We start from the raw sequence: 15,321 nt of genomic DNA, 5'->3' as shown, positions 1-15,321 counted from the left end.
CAGGATGGACTTTCTTGAAGAGGATGTTGTACTCCCAGTTGATTTCCCGGTGCTGGAAATTTAGATAAAGCGGTCATCCGTGCGCATGCGTGAACACAGGAGTGGATGGGAATCTTTTGGGTCGCGGAGGTACCTCATGGACATCTGCTTTCAGGATGAGCTGTTCCGACTTCTCAGACCCACTTGTCTCCCCATACCTGAATGTAGATCTTCTCTAGAAGCTCTTCTTTTCTGACACCATCTCCAGCGGGGAGCAGCGAAGCAGTGGGGGTGGAGTGGAGGAAAGATGGGGGATGGGGTCTGAAAGGGCGTTTGGAGTGCTGCGGGCTTCATGTGGTGAAGGGTGAGGGGAGTGGAAAGACCGCGCTACTATCATTGTAGTTGTCAATCCCCCACTCCCTCTCCCTTGTCATCTGTTTCTCACCTTGGCAACAGCCTCCAGACTGATCTCCCCACTGCCCTCTCCCCACCTCCACCTGGCCTCCCTGCTGCTCACACAATAAAGTCTAGGCTCTTTCACTGCCCCCCCTCACACTTGCCCTATCGTTTTCTTGCAACAGACCACTCACCATTCTGCAAAACCCGCCCTCCGTGCTTTCCCTGCCTGTCTCTGCAAGGCCACCTCCCTCCCTCCTCCAGCCATGCGAACCTCCTTTCAGTCCTTGGACCCAGCAAGCACCAGCGCCTCTGCCCCTGCTGTCCCTCTGCCTGAAGCCCATTCTGGCTAACTAGCCCCCTTCCCCAACCCTACCTTGACCTGGTGCACTCCCACCTCCCCCTGATGCTTAGCTTAACTTCCAGGTCTGCTCCCTAGGCACCTGCCGCCCTTTCCTCTCACCTGCTCTTCTCCACAGGACCTCAAACAGAGCATAGAAATTATCAGAACTCTCTCCTTCTCCACTCAACCGCTTGAGGGCAGGCCCATTCCTCATTCACTGTGGGCCACCAGTGTCTAGTATTTAGTAAGTGATTAAGAAAGCATTTGTTGAGTCGAAATCATCTTTCTTACTGACCTGAGAGCTCCTCCAAGGCAGGACCTGTCTGCATCATCAGGATGACTGGTGAAGTACTGGCCTCACAGGCCGCCCACAAATGCTTAGTCAATTGAATTTCAATGACGCTGTTATTGGGGGAAGTGATCAATAGTCTTTCTATCTCTAAACACCCCCCCACCCCCCGCGCTTGTATAAAAAAAGAAAACTCCCAGGCTGTCTTGGTTACCAACCATTCTTGGTTTTCAAAGATGAAAAGCAATTTGCCACAAGCAGAGAATGACAAATACTCAGGATGAGAGAGGAAGAAGGGAGGGAAACAATTATGGGAGGGAGAGGGAGGGGTGGGTGCTACCGACCCCATCTCCTGAGCTTTCCTTCTGTGAGTGAGAAGGAAAGCAGAAGAGGTTATTCTCAGAAAATCCCATTTTCTTCTTAAGGGGCCAGGAAAGTGTTGTATCCTTCTTTCACTTAGGCATCAGAGAGTCTGTGAGCACGAAGCATCTCGTTTACATTGGAGGTGCTGGCTCAGGGTGCAGGGACCTTGTGAGCCACCTGAGGGAAACTCCTGCATTATTCAGAACATACGGTTTAACAATATTTCCACAAGTATTCAATATCTCCCCCAACTCTGGGCTTTCAGCAATTAAAAATGAAATTATGTCGGTCATTGAACCATATTGGTTAAGCGCTGCCCAGTTCCTACTCTCCTTATATTTAAATTTTATTGGGAGGAGACAGATTAAACACACACACGTGTAAACAAGAAAATATCAGAGTGTTCTCTGCAGAGAATTAACTCTGGGCAGGTCAGGGAAGGCTTCTTGGAGGAGGCAACTTTTGAGCTGAGGCCAGCCACAGAAGCTGGGGAGGGGCACTCCAGGCCTAGGGCACAGCAAGTGTGTGATCAGAGCAAGCTTGCTGGCTCCAAGGTCCGAAGAGAGAGGGAAGGAGGGAGAGGACCACCTGAGGTGAGTGGGTCCCAGAGGCGGCGGGTGGCAGATATTTTCTCCTCAATTCTGTGACTGACAGAAAATGGGGCTTGGCAAAAAGAGAATGGACTCGGGATATGGGTTCTAGTTTGGCTCTACCGCCGAATTCCCACGGTACAGGCCTGGGGCAGGTGGTCTCAGTCTCTCTTTGGTTCTCGGCTTCACTTTGTGGGGGGACCTCTGACCATCCCAGCCCTGAAAAGGCAGGCCGTTGGCATGCGTGTGTGCTGTGGTACAGATGGAAACAAGAGAAACGTCATCTGCTCCGTCCATACGATTTTGCCTGAAGGAACCCTGCACCCTGCCACGTCGAGTTGCACTTTCCTGGGCGTCTGGGCGGGGCCCCCTTTTAAGATGAAAACTGCTCCTCCACCGTGGTGACTCTTGCTTGCTGGTCTACAGCTGGCCAGCTGCTGGCCTGGGTTCGGGGCTGATGTGGTGGCTGGATTGACAGGCAGTTCCGTGGCAGCCATGGGGGTTCCAGCCTCCTGAGCAACGGGCCATGGCCTAGCACCTTCCTCCTTCCTGACTCAGCGTGACTGGAGTGTGGATTTTGGCGGGTGAAGGCCACGCACCAAACTCGTGTGTGGCAACCGGGGACCACCCGGCCCTGAACCGTTGCCTTTGCCACGTTTCAGGGTGGGGTATTTTCCTGCGCGGGCATGTTTTTCCTGGCACTGAGAAGGCCACGTGCTTCAGGGCAGTGAGTTGAGGAACGTCTGTGGGCTCTATTTACACAGTGAGGGGAGAGAGAGAGAGAGACACTTTTTTTTGTGTCAACAGAAGGATGCTTGGGAACAGGACCGTTTATAACCCGTTAAACTGCCCGTCCCCACAGATGCCGGGGCCCCTCCTGTGTGTGGATAATGTTTACAATATGTGGAGCGCTACGGGCGGAACTGGCAGCACGCGCTGGCCAAGCACTTCTGTTCTGAATAAACCTCTGCGGCAGCGCTGGCTAATTCATACCGGGGAGAGGCTTGCACCCCTCGGTGACCAGAAAATCCTGGGACCCCCGGGAAGTGGGGAGGGTCCCGAAGGTCCTTAGCTCGTGATCCCCTTTAAAGAGTCACCTCCTACCACCACGTGTGTCCAATCTGAGCACAGAACACCTCCAGGGACCAGGAAGTCACTGCCCACAAACTCGGCTATTCTTTGTGGGATCGCTCAGCTTGTCGAGAGTTCTTTCTTAGAGCAGTCAAAGTCTGCCCTCTAGATACACGTTCACCCTAGGGCCCTTTGGGGTCAGATAAGGTGCAATCCCCTCTCCCGTGAGCATGCTGAGAGGAGATAGTTCTCTCCATCTGGGGATCTGGGTTGAACTGCCTGAGTGCCTTCTCCTATGACCTGGTTCTGACCCTCCTCACCGTCTGTCCAAGCCCCATTTCCTTCCCTGGAAATGTGGCTCCCAGGTGCTCACTGAGCAGCCCAGAGAGGGGCCGGGAGAGGCCCCGCATCCTCTGAGAGGCAGGTAGGCCCCTCTACCAAGTGAGGAAGGTGGTGGGCTCCAGGGCCGCTGCGGCCACACGCTGGGGCCCCACTGGGGTCATTGCCCCCTCCTGCCCTCAGGCTGCTGAGCATCCACTCTGGCAGCCACATGGGGCCCTGGAACGGGCGCTCCGTGGGCCTCAGGGTAGATGGTTGAGGAAGGCCCATCTGCTGGCCAGCAGCTCACACTCCCCCTGTTCTTCATCTCCCCTTCATCTCCCCTTGATCTCCCCTTGTGTGGGAAATGCAAGTTCTAAACCAGGTCAATAAGATGTTCGTAACAGCGAGAAGCTCTCATCCGCGTATGTGCCTCAGGCTTACACGCTAAGGCTCCGTCCTGTAGCCGGGGAAGCGGGGCACAGCAGGGCTTACTTCCCCCAGCGCAGCGGAGGAGACTGAGGCTCAGGGCGGTGACCTGACGTGGCCACCCTGCAGGGCGATGGCCACACTACCCAGGAAGATAACCCATGGTTTTGGAGGCCAAATCAAAGAAATACCTTTCTCTGCCCTCAAACAGCTCAGCCTAGCAGGGGAGCTAGGATATGCTCGCGAGGAGACACCCTAGGACTTGGACATGGGGTGGGGGGACTGAGGCCTCGGGGCATGCCGCTTCCTCTCTCCATGCAATACCCTTTAGTTCACCGAGCAGTGGTCTAGGGAAAGGGCTGGCTGTAGTGGTCCCTCCTGCTGCAATGTTCTGGCTCAGAGACCGGGGCTGGGCTGAGCGAGGATGGTGGCAGGGGCCTGCTCTGCCACTCTCCTCAATGCCCGGAAGGCTGAGGGCACGAGGACTGGATGCCTTCCCAGAAAACACAGCTCACTGTCTGCCTGGCCTGGCCTTGAGCCCGGGCCCAGCTCTGTCCCATGGCAGGATCCGCAGCGAGCTGCCCCCCTCCCGGAGCCCAGAGAGGATAACAGGCTCCCAGGCCTGGTGGAGCCCCCTCTGTGGGATGGGGACCCCAGGCCCACCTCTCCAGCCCTGCTCTGTAGGAGAAGCACCAGTGGTACCTGGGTCTCCAAGCCAGACCTCTGGGGCCGTCCCCAGGACCTGGGGATCCCGAAGGCTGCATGTGGCCGCATTCAGAGCCGGAGGCCAGCCTCTGGAGAGCTCAAAGGAAGGACTTTGTTTTCAGGGAAGAAGACAGGGCAGGGGTCGCCTCCCTCTCCTCTCCAGCCCATCTCTGCCAGGGCAGGGGGCATGCAGTTGACAGGGCTGCAGTCACTCCCTGCCACCCCCGCCCCTCAGACTTTGAGCTCATGGGCTCAGCGCAACTTGTGTGCGGTTGACCCAGAGGAGACTTTCTGTGCCCTAGATCTGACAGCAGTGAGCAGAAAGCCTTTTTCTCCTGGGCGCAGTGGGACGGGCCTGCTGATGGAAGGGGAGGCTGACTCTGAGATGTGCCGGTTTGCAAACACAGGGTGATCCTGCAGGAAAGGGGTGGGTTTAATCAGGCTACTCCTGGGCACAAAGGTTCTTGTGACTGAGGGGCAAAGTAAAGAACCAGTTCTGTTTTCAAGATGGTGTGATATTTGCCTGAGGGGTCGGGGTGGAGGGGGGTGGGCAGTGGGCGAGGAGGTGGCCACGTCTCCCTCTTTGAGGTTGGTGCACTGACAAAAGCCAATGAAAGGGAGAATGAAAAGACCCAGTTTCTAGTTCCAGCTCTGCCAAAGACTGCCAGAGCCTGACTCAATGTTCTCATCTGTGAAATGGGGTGTTAAAAATGTGCCCCCTGAAAAAGCACCAAGCTGTGGGAATTGGATGTGAAGAGGCTTTTTCAACCGCGAGGGGCTGTAGAATGGGACCGACATTGCTGTCATCTGATAGGCCTGGTGAGGGCACCCCACCTTTTGGGAGGGGGAGGGGGAGGGGCAGCCGAATGGGGTCTCACATCTTTCCTTCCCCACTAGGAGGAGCACTTGGCACTTCCAGAGACTGGATTGTCTGTGTGTCTGGAAGAGGGGGTGGAGGGGAGCAGAGTCCGCCCAGTTCCCGCCTCCTCCCGCCCGCACCCTCTCTGCAAGGCTTCCCTTAGGGCAAACGTCCCAGCCGAGCCGGACTTTCCGTCTCTCAGAGACCTGGGAGGAGGCCTGGCTGCCAGGAAGCGTGGGGCTACCAGGCACCGCCCAGCTGCAGTGTGACCCCCCCCCAGGCCCAGAAACTCTCCAAACCTTGGACCTCAGCGGACATCCCGCAACTCAGAGGGGTGGCGGCAGGACCTGCCAAGGGGGGCTGAGGGTGTGTGGGGTGCCTCTGAGGTTGAGACAGGAAGAGCCATGTTGTTTCCTACTCTGGAGTCAGAAGACTTTGTGATGTACTGCCAGTGTTAACAGAAGTAGCTGGGCAGCCTTCAGAAATGCTTTTCGCCCCCAGATGCTGCCGTAGGGCCGTGAAGGTATCCTAGATTTATTAATTCATAAACAAGTTGCCACTTGTTGAAGAGTGTTTACCGTGTGCTGGACACTTGCTAAGTTTGCGACCTACCTGAATCCTTCACCAGCTCAATGAGACAAGGTTATCATTGTGCCCTTTTCATAGGTGAGGAAACTGAGGCTCAGGGGCGAGGGTCACTTGCTCAAGGTCACATAAATACTAATTGCTGGAGGCTGGATTCAAACCCAGGTGGGTCTGGCTGATTCCAGACCCTTGCAGATCACCTGGTACCTGGCAGGTACCCAGTAAAGATATGTTGAATGGAGCCTGATGCATTTTGGGGGGTCTGATTCGCTCCCATTGTAGTCTGATGAAATGACATAGAATATGTAAAAGTACTTATCTCAGCGACAAGCATACAGGAGGTCCACATAAATCTAAAGGCGAGGCCCAGCTTTCCTCCTTCCTACATGCGGTATCTGCCCTCATGAATAATATTTTCAGAGAACACAGCCTCCCCTTTGGGTCCCTGCCCAGGCAAGGCTGTTAAAAGTCCCCATCAGACCTCGCCTAAGGGAGTGAGGGGCCTTGGGGGTGGGATGGGGGGAGGAAAAGGAAGAGGCTGTGATTCTCTCTCTCTTGAGTCCCAGATGCCGGGAGTCTGGGAGTGGGGAGGAAAGACACCTGCTTTCTTTGTTGACGCTACTGAGGGAGCTCTTCTCTCCACCTCAGTGGAGGTTGACGTAGAGGCTTCTGGACCTAGAAGCTTGGCTTTCTCAGAGCTCTGAGAGGCTGAGTCACGCTGTCTGGCCCAGGTGTGTGAGAAGCACTGATTGTGTCCTGCAGTGAAAGATGCTGGGCAGGGGGCGCCTTGTGAGAGGGGAAGGGGCCTGCGGCGGGACAGGTAGGCAGACTCCAGGTCCTCTGGTCCCCGTGCGGAGCCAAGGTGCACTTGGCTGCCTCCTCATTCCTCCTGCCTCTGACTCTCCTGGAGGTGGTCAAGATAGAACTGTCCCATATTTCCATCCATTTAACCGTCTCTGGCTGGGTCTCCTCTGACCCACACTGACACGGTATCAGAGTCCAGACAGAAAACATAACCCATTCCGGAAATAAAGCCATTGGAAGAGATGAAAGGGCACACTTGGGTGAAAAGCAGCCTTGAGGGTAGCAACCACGGGAAAATGGCACCGTTCCTGCTGAAAGGTCGGAGAAGAGGTAGTGTTTCCAGAACCCAGAGAGAACTGGAACCCTGGCAGAGGTTCCCTGGCAGGAATTGGGACCCAGAGGTGATCGGCCAGATAAAGGGAGAGAGGGGGAGAAAGACTCTAGTTTCTCCCCTCCTCCCCCCGCCTCAGTCTCCTGGCTGGCTGGGACTTGGGCAAATGTAGCCTGCAGGGGCCAGTCCCCTGTGAGAGACAGTGGAGGAGCGTGGAGGGGAGGGAAGACAAGCAAATGACCTGCCTAATCTCCTGCTAGTCAGGCCTTTGGAAAAGAGCGCATCTTTGCAACGGGTGATCAGGAGGGTTGGCCCTGGAAAGTAAATGTGGAAACTCTGGAAATAGTCCCAGATCCTCTGTTGGTTACCAGGATTAGTGGTGATGCCCAAGCATTATCCCTGCTGGGAGTGAGACAGGGAAAAGGAGCATTTTTTTTGGTGTGTGTGAGAAAGTTGTTTCCTTACATTTTGCAAAGGATAGGGGAACCCCCCAGATGCTTTTAATGAAGCACCAGGTGTCATGTTAGACCATAATACCAGTCTTCAGGGGCAGAAATCTCTATGTCAGGCAGTAAGACAGACCAACATGCCTATTAGGAGAGGGTACTAGACTCAGGATCAGGAGACCTGAGGGTAAGACCCAGCTCAGACGAGTCACTTACCATCTTTGAACCTCAGCACCGGTCTTTCAGATGGGGACTCTGCATTTTTCAGAGTTCTCTAGAAGTGAGGGACAACATGTACGTGCGTGGGTTTGTAGACTATAGAGCACTCGGGTAGAAAGGCCTGTGCCTGGACCATACACCATTGCAGGAGAGTTGCTCAGCCTGCTTTTGGAGTTGATGTGTCCCCTTGGAGTGGGCACCTGATCGCCTTGTCTTTTAATCAAAGAGTCAAAAAGACAATTGCAGTCAGCTTGTCCAAACTCTCTCCTAGAGGAGGAATCTATTCTCCAGTTTTTGAAGATGATCCTTTCCATTTTTTCTCCTTCTCTGTCTCTCTCCTTCCCCCTTTCCATCTCTCTTTCCTTCCCTGCTTATTCCCCTCCCTCCTCCTTCCTCTCTTCCACAAATATTTGGAGCATTTACGCTTTGGCAGGCACTGCGCTGGTTTCTGGTCCTGCAGCAGGAATGGAGACATGTAGCGACCCTCACAGAGCTTACAGTCTAGCACTTGAAAAGTCTCTGCAAACAATTTCTGTTGAAGATCTCCAGTAACAGGGGGCTCATTACCTTAGAGGACAGCCTATTTTCTGGGTTCATTTTCCCTATTTAAACGGAATTCTTCCTCTCTAGAATGCTTGTTCTGACCTCTGGAGCTATACAGAGCAAGTCTAACCCCATTTCCTGTGTCACTGCCCGTGAAATGTGGGAAAATAAACATGGAATGCTCAGAAAGTATTCTCACTCTCCAGTTTCCACTTGTGAAGGGGAAGCTGATTCTCCGTGAAGTTAAATTTCTCAAGGGAGTGAGGTCAGAACCAGGGTGGGCTATCATCTGGGTGCTTGGGCCCTGTTCCCAGGCCACCCGGGGCAGAGGGGAGCTGTGCGGTGGAGACTCACAGAGAAACGCAGGCAGAAGCGTGCAGGTGGCGAGGGAGGTGGGCCCGAGTGAAGCGAGGGGGTCAGTCAGTGTGGAGTGTGGGGTGTATGTGAGGCATGCTCTGGCCGTCTGCCCAGGACAAGCCTGAGCTCCCGGGTTTCTGGGCTGATTCACAGCTCCCTCCCTCCCCGAAGGAATCCCCTTTATAGCTCTCCAGGCCTGACCCCAGCGTCCCTGTGAATGTTGTCTGACAGCTGCATGGAGTGAGCCGTGGCTCCTGCGCCGGGTGCCAGCTGGACGTGCTCGGCGGCCAGGGCCCTGGGAGCCACCGCTTGGGATGTCAGAGGAGCGCTGAAGCCGCCCTTCCGTCAGCAGGAAGCCCAGCCGCAAACACTTGGACAGGAAGCCCGGGCGCTGGCCAGCTGAGCGAGCTCTGGTTTCTCCTGCGTCCCAGGCTTTGGCCCAGCGCGGAGGGAGGCCAGCCAGGTGCCGCGGGCAGGCAGCACTGACAGAGCTGCGGGCTCCGCCTCGGGCCCGGGGATGTGGGTTCAAGGGTGTGAGCGGAAGAGCATCCTCGAAGCCGGGCCAGAAGAGGTGCTTCCTAGAGGAAGGGTGAGGGAGCGGGGAACATAGTGTCTAGCAGAGCTGGGCCAGCTGGCTGAGGATCTGCAAAGACCTTTTTGTGATGGTTCCAGACAAAACATGTTCCCTTGGGTTCAGACCTCCAGCATAAACTCAGACCAGCTCCAACCTCCAGGCTGCCTCCGCCTCCGGGAAACACACGACCACCTCTTGGGGTGGGATGTCCACACATTCCCGGCTTGAAAGTGACTCCTTGCAGGGAAGGACTCTTTCATAACCTACCAAGCTGCATTCTGAGTGAATTAATAAAAAATTGAGTGTGCTCGGCCGGGGACAAAGGCAATGGTGCATTCAGGGCTGACGGTTTTGCTTCTAAGTGCTACGTGTGAAGATCTCCAAGGTAGTCTGTTGGTGCATGCGACCACCCGAAGGACCCCCAGGATTTGTCGAGTGCTTAAATTTTTCACAAGTCACTCAGGGATTTTTTTCCCCCCACATTTGCCTCTCATCACCTGATAAGCCAGTAAGAGATGGCTGGTATCTGGGGACCAGGAGGTAAGTAGATGAGCTTAAAGTCCCTCAGCTCAGCAATGGCGGAGCCAGAAGCACTGCCGTGACTTCTGACGCTCCAGAAGGAGAATTTGGATGATTACTTTCCAAGTGCCCTAGCATCTCCTACCCTATCCTGGACTGTGTGCTTTCAAGCACAGGCACACGGAGGGGGATGTGCTCTGGGCTGGAGTCTGCTGCTAATATCCCTTTGTCAGAGGCCATTTTGAAAACCTCCTCCTGGGTGAATCCTGCCTGTGGCTTTAGTCGCTCTCCTCGGCATCCCCACAGCTCTTTATTTGTGCCATTTTAATAATCTAGATTTTATCATAGTCAGTGGCCTCTGTGATCCTGATTCTAGACCAGGGGTTGGCAACTTTTTCTGTAAAGGGCTAGAGAGTAAACACTTTAAGTCTGTGGGCCATTTGGTCTCCGTTGTAAGTGCTCAGCTTTGCAGTTGCTGGTACAGAAGCAGCCATAGACATGTCAACAGATAGGGTGGCTGTGTTCCAATAAAACTTTATTCACAAAAACAGACAGTGGGCCGTGGTGCCCAGGCTGTAGTTGGCTGACCTCTGCTTTAGAACTCCTTGAAGACAAAGATTCCTTTGTTCATACACAACCACAAGCACTCTTCCCACCCCCAGTACCCACATGGCGTTGACTCTATTTATCCTTTGTGCTTAATAGGAATTCAGTGTTAATTCAATGAATGAATACATGAATGAGTGAGTTTGCAAGTGTAACCGTTACGGAACTGGTTAGATTTCAGTTCAGATCCTCATCTGGAAGCAAAATGATATCATTGAGTCTAAGCACATTGGGGGGAATTTGAAGGCCTGGTTTAAACACCAATTCTGCTACTTTCTAGCTTTGACAACTTAGGCACGTAAATTATTCTTTCTCAGTCTTAGTTCTCAGCTTGCCCATACGAGATATAGGGTAATAACTATGTCAAGGTGTCGTTGTGGGATAAACAGAGAATGAATGGAAAGCTGGGGGCCCAGTGCCGGGCACACAGTAAGCACAGAAGCATGGTGGCACTTTGCTCCTGGAAGGAAGTCGTTTTACTGCGGGAAGCCACTTTGTGCTCAGGGCCAGCTTCCAGATTGGGCCTCAGCATCCTCTTCTGATGCATGGAGAGGATATTGTGAGAATAAGTGGAAAGATACCCCTCAGTAGGTCATGTAGACCCAGACAGGTTTTTTGTTTTTTTTTTTTTCTGGTTTTCTTTATTTCTTCTTGTGGATTCAAGTTACTGCCCATTCTCCTTTCATTTCAGGACCCAGGCAGTTTTGCAGAAGTCTCCCTTGTGGCTCTCCAGGAGCATCCCAAACTCACTGTCCAAAGCAGACCTCATCTCCACCTGCCACCTTCCAAGCCACTGTTCCTTCTCCGTCTCTCCCGATCCCAAGTCAGAAATCTGAAGGTCATCTGCGGGTGCGGCTGGCTTCCTCCTACCCCAAGACCAGCAACCACCAAAGCAGCCACCGTCCCCTCCTCCCCATGCCCCTGCCTCGTCACGGTCTTACATCTTGCAGTTGCAGTAGCTGCTTTCAGTGGCTCCCGACTCCATCCATTCAACCACTGTGCTATTAGGTCCATGCTTCAAGATACCCATCTGGCCCTGTCCTGCTCAGCTTCTAAAACCTTCAATGCGTCCTCATTCATAGTAGGCCAAAGTCCAGTTCCTTAGCCAGAACTGTTCTCCACTGGTCTCTGTCGGTCTCTCCAGCCTCATCCCTTAGCGTCCTTTGCTTGCCACCTGTGCATTCTCCTCTCTTGCATTTTTTATGTAGTTACCTTCTCCCTCCTCCTCACACCCCAGAATTCCCATCCTCTTCAGGATGTCACAAATCAGTCATTAAATAGCATCTTGTGGCCCTGGAGCTTTTAAACACAGTTTTTAAAGGTATTTCACTCAGTTCTAGTTTGGAACTTAGCTCTGGGAAAATCTGTGCCAATGGTATATTAAAAAAAAAATATATATATATTTTCAACTAAAAGGGAACTTATATATCAGGTGCTTTCTGTCTAGAAGCTTCCCCGTAACATCCAGAAAAGAAATGTGCTGGCATTGGGCTTATGGATCATCTCTCTAACAGTAAACATGAGGCTTCCAGTCCAATAGAATAATGGTGTGGCCAGTGTGGATGCCATTTGATTAAATTGCTCCTCCAGAGTTCCTCTGGAGTCACAGAGCAGAGGTGTCCTCCCAGCAGCAGAACCTTCAGTAGAACCTGTCACTGTGACCACTCATTAATCCAGCATGACCAGAAGCTGCTACTTGGCTTCCTACAGCTTCAAAGCCTGGCAAGTTTGGAATGAAGGATGAGGCCTCCAGGCTACAGGAATTGGAAGGGAGAAAAATCACATGGCCGTTCTCCTTGCCCTCCTGCTGATGGGTGATGGCAAGTCTCCTTGTCCTTGGAAAGAGCTCCAAGTGCAGACGCCTAGGGCCAGTTCAAATTGGTCCTTATATATACACAAATTGGTCCTCTCTGGCCCTCTAACCTCAATCCCATCTCTGGTCTCACCTGTTGTCCACTCAGGGCTTATGGAAATCCTCCTGCCTCTCTTGCTCCCTTGAGAACAGGGAACCAGGGCACAGTATCCCACACAGCGTTGATGGGACTTTCATCCCCACATGTTTGCACACCAGAGTTAGGTAGTCTGTGGCCTTTCCAGAGCCACAAATAATTTTTTCTTTTAAGGAGCAGTGTATAAAGGCATAATTCTTCTCAGACATTAGCCGGGCTGAAAACTTGGGTGAATGCAATGAGATGTTTTTCTTACAAGTAAGAAAAAGACATTTGCTTTTGCTTAAAATCTGCTCTTACTAATCTCTATGATGTAAAATTCCCTTTTGGTTTAGAAGTAGTGAAGTGTAATGGACAGAGAATGACATGGAAGAATTTCCCTTAATCAGCTCATCTCTGTCGTATAAAATGCTACTTTTTGATTCTAACTCACCTATACCCTACAGCTGTTAGGAAAAACGTTGCTGGGTTGAATTTCTACAGTGCTTTGAATTGTTAGTAAGAAAGAACTGTGAGAGGCATATCTTGGTTTTAGGAACTTGAAATATCGAAACCTCAACTTATGAAACAAACAAACGGATGGATTTAAGCATGGTAAAATAATGTACAACATTGAAAAGATGGATATCATGGTGCATTTAAAATGTGATTAGATTTATGAGGTTTAGCTTAACATTTAAGTAAACCTTCTGTGGCATAAAGCAGTTATAGGGCTTTTCAATATTGTGTTGATTAGAATTAGGTTTGGGTTTAAGGAAGGTAGAAATTTGTTTTCCTCTCGTGTAAAAGTTTAGGTGGGTGGTCTGGGGTTGATGTCACCTCCCTAGTATAAGAGATCCAGACTTATTCATTTATTCATTCATTTAATCAGTCAGTCAGTCAGCAAATATTTGTTTAGCACCAGTTAGGCACTGGCATTATAGAAGCAGGGGAAGGAAAAAAGAGGACAAACAAAAATCTCTGCCATCATGGACTTTACATTTTGTTGTTCTACTGGGCATGGCCTTGACCTCCTGGTCCGAGATGGCAACTTCTCTGCATTCTGGGCAGCAGGCTGGAGGAAGGAATGAAGAAGGCAGAGTGCACCTATATAATCTCTTTGGAAAGGTTCTTAGAAGCCACAGGACTCTTTTCCCTACATTCCATGCAGCGATTAGTCAGGTAGTCCCACCTAGCTGCAAGGGAAGCGGAAAAGGTAGTCTTAATTCCAGGTGACCACCATGCACCCAGCTTAAAGTCTATTATTTAGGAAGATGGCAAGATGAATAATGGCAGGGGGCAGGGGACTATAGGTATCTCCCCCAAACAAAACTTGTAATTAAAAAACTACATTTTATTTAATTTGATATATTCAAAATATTATTTTTCCAACATGCAACAAATGTAAAAATTATTATTTCCCATTCTTTTGTTTTGTCACTAAGTCTTTGAAATCCAGTGTCTATTTTATACGTACATCACTTACATTCTCTCATTCACTCACCTCACATTTCAATTCAGATCAGTACATTACAAGTGCTGAGCAGCCGCACTGGACAATGCGGCCCTGGAGCCTGGCGGCCTGAAGTGTGGTCCATGGGCCGGCAGCAGATGGGCAACACTGGGAAGCTTGTTAGAAATGCAGACTCTCAGGCCCCACCCCAGACCTACTAAATTAGAATCTAAGACCCCCAGGTGGTTAGTGTGCATATCAAAGCATGACAGGCACTGTTCTATAATGCTTCTTCAGAGGACAGTTTCCAATAGAACCTCATAAAAAGTCTCGGGAGAAGAGAAGCTACCCTCAGTGAACTCTCTGGAATCAAGTGTGGAAACTTGTCAGACACCGTCTTTCCTTTTCCTGATCCCATTAGACTTTAATTAGACCTTCCGAGAAGGGGCAATTTTAAAGATGTTACATTTAAATAGATCAATTAATTTTGGTTAATTGACCAAGGGAGAGACTTTAAACACCAAACAACATAGAATTGTTGGGTTGTGAGTGGATTTAATTTTCAAGGCTGTCCTCCAATGCATCAGATCTCTCTTAAACTTGTTGCCTGATTTTATTCTTTACAGCTTCATTGAGATACAATTATCCACTGATCTCAATTTTGCACAATTCAAGGTTTTTTGTATACTCACAGAGTTGTGCAACCATCACCAAAGTCAACTTCAGAACAGTTTCATCACCCTTAAAAGAAATCCTATACCTCTTGGCAGTTACTCCCCATTTCCTGCTAGCCCTGGGCAACCAGTAGTTCGGTTTATATCACGATAGATCTGGCTAGTCTGAACATTTCATATAAAGGAAGGATGCCATCTATGGTCTTTGGTAACTAGCTTCTTTCACTTCGCCTAATGTTTTCAAGGTTCATCTGTATTGTAGATGTATTGGTACTTTATTCCTTTTTATGGCTGAATAATATTCCCTGGTATGGATATATCACCTTTTGTTTATCCATTCACAAATTTGTAAAGCGTTAATACAAAAGCCAGCAAGAAGGGGGAAAACAGTAAGTAGGAACTCAAGGAAATAACAGCTCCTTTGAGGTTCAGAGTCACAGAGAATCAGAATGAAAAGGAACCTTAAAAATCACTCAGTCCTTTTTTTTCCCATGTGGAAAATCCAAGACCCAGGGTAGGAAAGCCATCTTCCCAGGGTCCCTCAGCATCAGGGTTTGAGCTGGGATGAGGCCCAGCTTGTCCTGACTCTAAGTCCTGTGCTGTTCCCTGCTGCCACCCACGTCCAGGGCCTCAGGGCTCCTCTCCAAGGTGGAAACGGTAATCCCTGGTGACAGCAGGGAGAGGCACAAGTTTTTTTTTTATCTCAGTCTTGGTCTCAATTTTAGAGAACCATTCTGAGTTCAGAGCCTCAAGGTGGGTTTAGAGTTACTTCTGGAGAACTGTTTAGAAGCACCGGTAGTAGGAAGTTTGATTCTGGACCTCTCTCCCCCGCACCTTCAGCCACGTCTCTTATCATCAGAAAGAATGTATGAAAAACTCAGGAATCGAGTACATCACAGCTGGGATGGACCTCACGCCATTGGCTCAGGCATGAGCCTGT

This window comes from Neophocaena asiaeorientalis, unplaced genomic scaffold, assembly GCF_003031525.2.
Source record: "Neophocaena asiaeorientalis asiaeorientalis breed wild unplaced genomic scaffold, Neophocaena_asiaeorientalis_V1.1 scaffold293, whole genome shotgun sequence".
Taxonomy (NCBI): domain Eukaryota; kingdom Metazoa; phylum Chordata; class Mammalia; order Artiodactyla; family Phocoenidae; genus Neophocaena; species Neophocaena asiaeorientalis.
The sequence above is the reverse complement of the archived record's forward strand: the minus strand, read 5'-3'. Positions refer to the sequence as shown.